Raw genomic sequence first — 11,687 nt, forward strand, 5'->3', positions numbered from 1 at the left:
CTGTTCTTCTTCTCCTTTCTCCTTTCTCCTTTCTCTTCTTTCTCTTCTCCTTTTCTTCCCTCCTTCCTCCTTCCAATCGACTGAACTGGACTATAAGTCGGTTGAGTGGTAAATATCAATTTGCCCGCTAAATTTTTGCATTATTTTCAAAGAGCCACCCAATACAACAATATTTTTATCACAAAAGGACCCCTATAGTATCGCTATATTCATGAGGTCCCAAAAGACTGAATATTTTCACTTACACCCCCAAGATAACAAAGAAACTTTCAAAACTCACAATTTAGTCCAAATTCCAAAATGTACAAATGCCCCAGCGAAAAATTGCTTAGCCGCGGCACCAAAATCTGTAAAATTTGATATAGTCCAAATGTATTAAATCCTTTCACTTGAACCCAAAAAAGTTCTAAAAACTTGCAGTTCACCCCCTTTTGACCCGTTCCCAGCAACATTTCACTCAACTCAAATTACCAACATGGAAAAGTCATCCCTTTCCAAACCAACCACCAATTATCACATGATACATCAAACATAAATTTTATAACTCAAGTGATTAAATTGACAAATCAAGAGTAAACATTATACACAAACCATTTCACACTCTGAGTTAACCAAAATAGGGGTGTTCAAAAGCGGTTAACCGAACCGGATTTTCGGTTCGGGAATTTCCCCGAACCGAAACCGAACCGGTTTTAGGAAAAACCGATTTAAAAAAAGCGGTTAACCGGTTTTCCCTTTTTTTTTTTTTTAATTTTGTCCTAAATTAAATTGTAAATATAGACAATACATTGGGAACTAAGAAAAAAAATTTGGGTTGGGATTTTAGATTGAGTGAATTAGGGATTTATTTTAGTTTAGGTTATTATTTATTTATTTAATATATAATATATATATATATATATATTTGAAAAACCGGTTTAGAAAACCAGTTTTCGGTTAATCGTTTCTAATTTCTCCCGAACCGTTAACCGAACCAAAAATTCGGTTTTTTGAATTTTTTGAACAGTAATCGAACCGTTTTTTCGGTTCGGTTAGCGGTTCGGTTCGGTTTTTGCATTTTTTTGAACACCCCTAAACCAAAACACTTCTATTTATCAATCAAACAAACCAGTCCTACCAAATTAACTGGATTTCTCTTTTTCAACTCAAATAAGGAAATCACAACCAACCAACAAAATCTTTTCATTCGTCCAACATAAAAAAATGTGAACACATGCAAGAGTCATATCAATGCATAACTATATACAACATACGTGAACACAAAGCAATACGGGGGTTACAATACAACATTTTGACTCTTTTGTTTCAGATGCTATGCACTCTGTAATTGATCACAATTCTATCAATAAATTGCATAAATTTGAGTCTTTTCCAACACAAAAAACAAATATTCTACTTTGGCATAAGAGGCTTGGTCATCCACACATGGCAGTCCTTACAAAAATCCTCCATGCATTAAAAATTCCTCATCACACTAAAAATGATATTACATTTTGTCAAGCTTGTAAGTATGGGAAGTTACATCAGTCAACTTTTCCTAGGTCCTCATTCCATGCATCTAAACCCCTAGAATTAATATACTCTGATCTTTGGGGGCCTTCTCCAGTCCCATCACCTGAAGGGTTCAAGTATTACATCCAATTTTTGGATGATCATAGTAGATTCACTTGGCTTTTCCCTTTAAAAGCCAAATCTGAAACTTAGGCTGTTTTTAAGCAATTTCATATCTTGGTTGAAAAACAATTTAATACCTCAATAAAATGTGTTCAAATCGATTGGGGTGGAGAATATAGAAGCTTAGTTCCCTACCTTCAAGAACATGGCATTCTTGTTGGCAATGTGCTAGTTGTTTATAATATATATATTTGCAGAAACTATCAAAGAAACTACACCAGTTTGAACATAATTTTATATTAAATATTACCAAGATAATGTTATGATCAGTTGACTAATGTTTCTCAACATTAAATTAGGATTACACTTTCACACCGACTCATCCACATTGGTTATATAAATTCCTAAAGGTTACATTTCTCTATATGACCATTTTTTTTTTATTTTTTTTTCAAACAATTATAAGTGCATTAACACGAATATTTTCCCCCACAAAATAATTCTCCTGTATAAAGTCATTATACATATAAGTAGTTATGTTACTTCTGTAGTTCCTTTTGATATATAAATTTTTTCTTTGCTAATTATCACGTGATTATTAAGCATAATCTTAATAAAATTTATATCAAAACGTCTTGATTAGAGAAAAATTTTGTTTTATGTATGTATATCATGATTATTTGTAAATGTTGGACTAAAGAACAAAACCGCACCGTTTGAGAATAAGTGATACGGCAGCGTTTTATGTATGTTAGAGTGTTGCTTTAGGCAGCTCAGCTAAGACACTTATTGTATAAGAAATATAGGTATAAAGTGTACTGTATCAAAAACACTTTACTAATTTTGAAAAGTCAGATACAAACTCTGTTCGTTCTTTCTCCTCTGTTTTTCCCTTACTCCCTACTGTTGTTCATATAGTTCTCACAGTAAATACTATTAGATTTATTCGTAAAATATTATTTCAATCAAATGATGATAAATCTAATTGTATTTAAGCAGAATCCTGATAAAACAAATATCATAATCTCTTGATTAGAGAGTTACTCTTACACAGAAATTCAAATATTTTATTTTTCACTTTATTAACCATGTAGAGAATAAATAGTAAAACTAGCAAATACAAAGTTTTATTGCTCCTAATGGAAGACTTTTCTTCATGTCTATACAACCAGAAGGGGAAAAAAAAGGTAAAGCCTTGATAAGGTTGTGTATGATATTAATTTTAAATATGTTTTTGAAAATAAATTTATGAAATGAATTTTTTTAAATGTAAATTCAGGAAAGATTTAGAGAATATAAGGCGGTAAGGGAAGAGATGACAATATTCTTTGGGAATTTTCTTCTTAAATAAATATATATATATATATATATATATTTTTTTTTTTCCTCAATTTTCCAAAACAGTTTTAATTAAACTCTCACTCTCAAAACCACATTTTATTTGTTTTTATTGAACTGGATCACATTTTATTGTAAAAACCATCTTATGACACTTGCTCACATTAAACTAAAAGATCAAATCCAGGCAATTATACACGAAAAAAAGAAAAAGAAAAATTATTATCATAAGATATATAATTCTACCGATTTGATTATTTATTTCACTGACTCTTCACCAATCTTTAGATAGACGATTTTACTCTAAAATATTATCAAATATTGGCTCCTAAAATAATATTACTTGTAACCAACTGGTAAGATATTGAGCTTATGTTTATAGATGTTATGTCTATTTTTGACTTCATATTTTGTACGAAGTTTTATCAGACACCCTTGAGGTTTAGTGAGAGAATAAAGAGACCCACAACTTTCATAATGAAACATTTACGTCTTTATAATTGAATGATGTTTGTGAAAAGTAATTATTATAAGAGTAAAATATACAAAAAAAAAAAAAAATGTTTTTTATTTCTCATGTGTCTTAGTTAATTGTCAAAGTTTAATATTTCTAAATCATTTAATATATTTAATAATGTGATCATATGAAGAAGAGATAAAATAAGGGCATATTAGTTATTGTACCAAAATTCTGTATCCGAATAATTTTTCACAAAGCATCTGTCAATTATAAGGGTGTAAATGTTTCATTCTAAAATCTGTGGGACTTCTATTGTTTGACTAAACCTCAAAGGTGTCCATAAAAATCTCCATTTTGTTCATTTATTTTTTTATCAAGTGTTTGCTTGGGAAGCACTTTCAAGGCGAATATAAAAGTATTTCTGTAAAGCATCTTATAACTACTCTCTATATATCTTAAGACTTGTTCAATGTTCATTGGCTTATATGGGAAGAATAGATATAGAGGAAAGCTCCAATGTCCAATGTAAGGTTGAAAAAAGCACTTATTAACTGTGAGATTTGGGGACTAATTTATTAAAGTCTTAATCCAGGCTGTTATAAACATCAAAGAAATATATCTGGAGTTATCAATGATTGGAAAATCTCACTATATAAAGAGTGCATGGCATTTGTGTTTTCTATCAAACAAGTCACAAAAAGAGTTCCAAAAACTTGAAATGGGATCCCTGGGACAGCCGGGGCAATGGCCTCGCTTGGTTTACGCTACGGCAATTTTGCTTGTTGCCACCACTGCTGGAGCTACAGATTATACGTATAGCTCACCGCCGCCACAGTACTACTACGAGTCCCCACATTATCCACCCAAGCATGAAGAGTATCCACCGTATTACTACAAGTCCCCTCCTTCTCCACCTCAGCATGAAGAGCATCCACCATATTATTACAAATCACCCCCTCCACCAAAGGAATCTCCACCACCACCATACTACTACAAGTCCCCACCTCCTCCACCAAAGAAGGAAGAATATCCACCTTATTACTACAAGTCTCCACCACCACCCAAAAAATCTCCTCCACCTCCTTACTACTACAAGTCACCACCTCCACCACCAAAGAAGGAAGAACATCCACCTTATTACTACAAGTCACCACCTCCACCCAAAAAATCTCCTCCACCTCCATACTACTACAAGTCCCCACCTCCACCACCAAAGAAGGAAGAATACCCACCTTATTACAACAAATCACCCCCTCCACCTAAGAAATCTCCACCACCACCATATTACTACAAGTCACCACCTCCTCCACCAAAGAAAGAAGAACATCCACCATATTACTATAAATCACCATCTCCACCAAATAAATCGCCCCCACCACCATACTACTACAAGTCCCCACCACCTCCACCAAAGCACGAAGAGCATCCACCTTATTACTACAAGTCTCCACCTTCACATAAGAAATCCCCTCCACCTCCATACTACTACAAGTCCCCCCTCCCCCACCAAAGAAGGAAGAACATCCACCATATTACTACAAATCACCACCTCCACCGAAAAAATCTCCTCCACCACCATACTACTATAAGTACCCACCCCCTCCGCCAAAGCACGAAGAGCATCCACCATACTACCATGAATCTCCCCCTCCACCTAAGAAATCTCCTCCACCACCCTACTACTACAAATCACCACCTCCTCCACCAAAGCATGAAGAACACCCACCTTATTATTACAAATCACCTCCACCAAAGCATGAAGAACAGCCACCTTATTACTACAAATCACCATCTCCTCCAAAACACGAAGAATATCCACAATATTATTACAAGTTACCGCCTCCACCATCTCCATCACCACCCCCTCCATACATTTACAAGTCACCCCCACCTCCAAAAGGCTATTAAGCTTACAGTTACTTCTTGAACTTATTTGATGTGCTACCAGGAATAACTAAGTTTCTTTGTGATTCTATGTATGTTACTTTGGCATTGTTATTTTGTGAGTAATAATAAGAGTTTAAATTGGTGAATACATTTGTATCCCAATTCATGTCTTATTTGTACCATTAGCTATAATAAATGGAAGTTAGTAATCTAAGTTTTGATCACTATTCTGTTGCTCTCTAATTCTTTATAATTTCATTAATTGTATTAAAATAATCTATACCCTACAAAAGTTGAAAAGTACTCATATTGGAACATTATTTTCAATAAACATAACCATATATATTATGTTGGGACAATATTGAGAAATTATTCATGATATTTAACTCTAAAATGTAAAATTAGGATATCACTTGTGAAGCTGTATAATTTTTTACTCTATTTTTTCATCCTTTTCAAATTTTTTAGTTTTTATTCTATGTGTTTGTTTGCTCTTAAGACTAGCCCTCTAATGCCCTCACATTCGGAAAATTAGCTTTGAAAATTGAATCAGAATGTTTTAGAATCATAATTTTTGCCCTTGTGTATCAAAAAATGAAATATTAAAATTCTGAATCGAATTCAGTATTATAAAGATTAAGAGTGATCATTTAATTTACTTATAATTATTCCTCAAGTAGAAAGCGTTCCATGTTCATGAATAGCTTTTTTCAAAAGGGTTAGGGTTTTTGCTTCATCCATGAATGTGTGGGTACAAGATATGATTTCTTAAAACTGAGGTTTATTTGTTTTTGAGTAAGTAAATAACTCTACAAGAAATTTTCTTATTTGTCCAAGTTCTAATGAATCAAGATAACCCTTTGTTACCGTATAAATAGTCATTAATTATTCTTCAACCGTAAGAGGGGCTACTTGGGTTTGTTTGAGCAACTCACGTAATAGTTGATCCTTTGCCAATTGATTTTGAGTAGCTTTATCAAGATAAGAAGCAAGTTGTGCGAAGGCTTCTAATAATGGCAGGTCTGAATCCTGCATTTAAGTATAGAACACCAATTAATTTGATAGCATTGTTGGTCTCAATTGACCGGAGATTATTGATAATATCAAATTATTAGTTTCATGTGAGGGCTACCAATTGAAAAATGCATATATACAATAGAGTAACCAGTAACCACTATGGACGAGGTGAGCCTGAGGGTTCGTGAAGTGTTAGAATTCGATGTTATAATTTTCAGCGTCGTGTTAGATATTCTCCGGTGCTACTTTAGTGTTTTCCGATGCTTGTTTTGCGTTGGAAAATGTTAAGATCTCACACTGGGATCTCACACCCACCAAGTGTGATACTTAAGCCTAGGGTTTATCTCATCTATCAGGCCGGTCTTTTGGGTTGTGTTTTTCTTTGGATTTGAGTTCTAACATTGGTGTTTTCGTTGAGAGTTGAGTTACGGAAATGGCTACCTATAAGCTAGATTAATGTGCAATGTGCTTTCCTTAGGACGGGGTGCTACAATGAGTGAAGCTGTCCAAAGTGGGAAAAAAGGTTATCATCAAGTCAGTGTCGATAGAGTGAAAGCTGCCGTGGATGTCGATAAGTGTGATACTTAAACTTAGGGGCTTTCCTACCTATCAAACCGGTCTTTTGGGTTAGGGTCTCCCTTGAGCTTGAGTTCTAACATAAAACCATAATTTTAAAAACAATTTTCTTGTGGTGTACGTTCACAGCTCATGGCAATGTATATCATTATACGTATATAAATTTTCTTCTAGCTAGACTCAGAATACAACTTTGAGGATTAATTCAAGTTTTAAGAAACTAAACCGTGTTAGAGTTATAACAAGATTCTCTTCTTTCAATTGCTGGCTTGCTGGCAATGTGCTAGTTGTTTATAATATATATATTTGCAAAAACTATGAAAGAAACTGCACCAGTTTGAACATAATTTTATATTAAATATTACCAAAATAATGTCATGATCAGTTGACTAACGTTTCTCAACAGTATATTAGGATTACAATTCACACCGACTCATCCACATTGGTTATATAAATTCCTAAAGGTTACAGTTCTCTTTATGACTTTTTTTTTTTTTTTTTTTTCAAACAATCATAAGTGCATTAACAGGAATATTTTCCTCCACAAAATAATTCTCCTGTATAAAGTCATTATACATATAAGTAGTTATGTTACTTCTGTAGTTCCTATTGATATATAAATTTTTTCTATGCTAATTATCACGTGATTATTAAGCATAATCCTAATAAAATTTATATCAAAGCGTCTTGATTAGAGAAAAATTTCGTTTTGTGTATGTATATCATGATTATTTGTAAATACTATTGGATTTATTCATAAAATATTATTTCAACCAAATGATGATAAATCTAATTGTATTTAAGCATAATCCTGATAAAACAAATATCTTAACGTCTTGATTAGAGAGTTACTCTTACACAGATATTTAAATATTTTATTTTCACTTTATTAACCATGTAGAGAATAAATAGTCAAACTAGCAAATACAAAGTTTTATTGCTCCTAATGGAAGACTTTTCTTCATCTCTATACAACCAGAAGGGAAAAAAAAAGGGGTAAAGCCTTGATGAGGTTGTGTATGATATTAATTTTAAATATGTTTTTGAAAATAAATTTATGAAATGAATTTTTTTTTTTTCTANAGCTTTTGGTAAGCTGGCTTTTGAGCTCAATTCAGAGTCTATGTTCAGTGTAATCTCAAAATGTCAGTTTTCTGCGGATATTTGGTTGACTCTAGAAAAAGAGTTTATCACATAATCAAGAACAAGAATGTTGCATGTTAAAACCTTACTACAAAACACTAAAAAAGAAAACCTCAGTATCCATGAATATTTTGTCAAAATGAAAAGCTTTGCTGAGAATTTGACAGCAAATGGGATAACAATTACTGATGAAGAGTTGATAAACTACATTCTGGATGGTCTCAATTCAGAATATGATGTCGCGGTTGTCAATATTACCACACGCCTAGAGTCTAAGCTTGATCCACTTACAGTACAAGAAACTCAAATAATTTTACAGAAGTTTGAGCTCAGGTTAGAAAAAGCAAATCTCATGATGAACTCAGTCATCAACAATGAGTTTCATGGAAGTTCGGTTCATCTTGCAAACGTATCACCTGATCTGAACAACAAAAGTCATCAGCATGACATAACTCAATTCAAATCTGGACAGACTCCCAGTGGACACTCTTCATTTCTATTCAATTCCTTACATTTTCAGCATCAATGTATCCTTCTCCACAGTCTGTTCCTGAACCACCTCAATTTGCTCCACATAATCATTTTTATCCAACTCAATTTACTTGTGGCAGAGGCAGAGGTAGAGGAGTAGGTAGAGCAAAGTTTATTTGTCAAGTCTGTGGTAAGACTGGACATTTGGCACTAAACTGCTATCATAGATTCGATGTTAATTTTACTGGAGGAAGTGCTTCTTTTGGTAGAACCAACTTTGTGCAGAATTATCCTAGACCTCCAGCATTGTTTCAGCCTCAAGCATCGTTTCAAGGAACAAATTTCTCGTTGCAGTATTTCCCATAGACTGCTGCTGGACATATGAATGCTTCAAACAATGCACCTAGTTTCCCAACTTCGTCCTATTCTAATACTGGACCGCAGCATTCGTCTCAGAACATTTTCTCCATAGCATCTGCTTCCACTTCGGGACTGCCTCAATCACATCCAAGAACTTAAGGTGGTACACCTGGTACTAATAATCAGGTGTTTCTATCTCAAACACAACCTCAAAATTATCAACATCATGGAGCCAACTATATTGCCAAACCATCCACAGTTCAGGATTCCTCTTGGTACATGGATTCTGGTGCCACAGACGATGTCACACCAAACCTGTCTCAGCTACATTAGCAAGCTTGCAAGAGACTACTACGATACCTTAAAGGCACTATCAACTTTGGCATTCAGTTCAGCAAAATCTCTAGATTTCATTTAGAATGTTTCACTGATGCTGATTGGCAGGAGACATTCAAGATTGCAGATCCACAAATGGGTGTTGTGTGTTCCTTGGCTCCAATTTGTTGCAATGGAGCTCACGCAAACAAAGGGTTGTTTCACTGTCCTCTACCGAGGCAAAATACAGGGCACTTGCCCAAGGTGCAACTGAGCTAGCGTGGTTTCGATGCTTTTTCTCTGAAATGGGTATCACTCTTTCTGAAATTCTAGTAATCTGGTGTGATAATCAGAGTGCATGCTTTTTTGCATCCAACCCTGTTTTCCATGCCTGTACTAAGCACATTGAACTAGATGCACATTATATTAGGGAGCAAGTTGCCTCCAGCTTTGTAAAAGTTCAATATGTTCCCACTAAGCATCAAACAGCTGACATCTTCACCAAATCCCTCTCCACTTCCAGATTTGAGCTGCTAAGAAATAAACTCCATGTTACTGCACCCATTGTTCTTACTGATTCTGATTCTGGTTCCTCTCAGAATGCTTCAGTTGTTATTGCATTCACTGCTCTTACTGATTCTGCTTCTGGCTCCTCTCAGCATGCTTCAATCTAAAAGTAGCTGCAGTCTCGTTTGAGGACATATATTGATAAAAGTAAGACTTTAGTGCAGTTCAGTTTTTCAGCAAGAAACATGTAGTCCAGCAAGGAAAATATAGTCCAATTTCAGTAAGAAAAATGTAGTCCAGCAAGTCCAGTTTTTTTTTTTCAGCTTTCCAGTTTTCAAAAAGAAAAATACAGTCCAGACTTCAGTAAAAAACAAAAACAAAAATGGTCCAGACTGCGCAAGAAAAATGTATTCGCGTTTAAGGGAGATGTTGGTAAATAGCAGAATTCCAACCTTAGCAAGGAGCAGTCTTCTTTGAGGGAAGATGTTGGTAAAATGCAGAATGTCAAACAATGCAGAATGTCAAACAAGCTGCAGTCTCGTTTGAGGGAAGATGTTGGTAAAGTGCAAAAAGTGTGCAGACTTCAGCAAGTTGGTAAAGTGCGAAAGTGTGCAGACTCCAGCAAGTTGCAGTCTCGTTTGAGACCAAGTGTTAAATAAAATCTGTATAACTAACTAAGTTGTTAGTACTTAAAGTTAGTTTGTTACTGTTGACCGGTCGTCACGGTCACGAAATTAAACCTAAGTACCGTATTAGCGGTAGCAGGGTCGAATCCACAGAGAGCAAAACTAATGACCTATGTAATTTTGAGTTACCGAAAGAGAAATTGGCAAAATGATTTATTAAAATAAGGAAACTAATTACTTGCAGGAAATTAAAAGCATTAATAAATTGCTAACTAAACCCAATATTAAACATTGTCGCTACGGGTTCGTTTTGACTCAAGACCAACTCTCACAATTCCTCTCCTCGCTCTTCAATTTCCTAAACCTACAAGCTAGGCAAATCAATAGAAATATCTCCCGGCAATCTAGGCATAATCTATCCTGTCTCCCCCGTCGTCTTAGTTACAGATCGATTGGTTAAAGACTATCATTGACTACCGAAAAATGCTAAACCCTTAAACACCACTAGTTGGTACAACGTTAACAGTACAACCTATCACCTGTATCATCCAATCAACTAATTCCACAATAAATGCATTCCTAGTAAATGTATTAAACGCTACTACAACTTGATTGCATCAGTACCGAAGCAATTAAAGTCATAATCAACATTCAATAATCTCAAACCGACATTCAATTAGGCAAAAGTTATATATCATAAACGTTCTCAATGGACATTATCAATTAAACACGTCGAGTATCGAATAATATTAAAGTATCGCAAACAACTGAAACGAAAACAAATATAATCTGAATACAGAAACTTAACCAAATTCCAACATTCGGGCTCATCCAACTAGTGAGAGCTGATGAGGAGATCAATGAGTCAATCTCGATCTCGCCTACACCGTAACGGACAACGGGAACTTAGCCGCTCTGGTGTGATGACGGAGGCTGAAACAGTGGAAACGAGCTGATCATGGCGAAGAGAGGTACCGACAGCGATATGATGCGAAGAAGGGCCGAAAACACCAACGACAGCCCGAATACAACAGCCACGTTTCGCCGGAAAACGTTAATTTTCCGGCGGGTCTCCGAAAACGGTGGCGGAAATGGGATCCGAAGGTACCAATGGAAAGCTCTGGTGATGGGGAGTTCAGATCAGGTCCTAGGAGGTGAGAAGTCGCCGGAAATGACCAGATCTGGCCTGGAAGATGAAGAGGCACGACGCAAAACCGCGGATTCCGACGGTTTTCGCGGCGGCTGAGCAAGGGAAGTGTAGATCCGGCCGTGGGGAATGAAGATCTACCCTTGGGGAGCTGGAACGTTGCCGGAAAATGGCCAAACTGGCCGGAAGACGAAGAGTCGCGATGGGAATGAAGCGTCGCGGTGGT

The 11,687-nt window shown here is 35.4% G+C and overlaps 1 pseudogene; it reads left to right on the forward strand.

Annotated features, from left to right (window-relative positions):
* Window positions 1-4,113: 4,113 nt before the first annotated feature.
* On the forward strand, window positions 4,114-5,508 carry LOC116114910 (annotated as a pseudogene).
* The last annotated feature ends 6,179 nt before the right edge of the window (window positions 5,509-11,687 follow it).

Source organism: Pistacia vera, unplaced genomic scaffold (genome assembly GCF_008641045.1).
Source record: "Pistacia vera cultivar Batoury unplaced genomic scaffold, PisVer_v2 Contig728, whole genome shotgun sequence".
Lineage (NCBI taxonomy): Eukaryota > Viridiplantae > Streptophyta > Magnoliopsida > Sapindales > Anacardiaceae > Pistacia > Pistacia vera.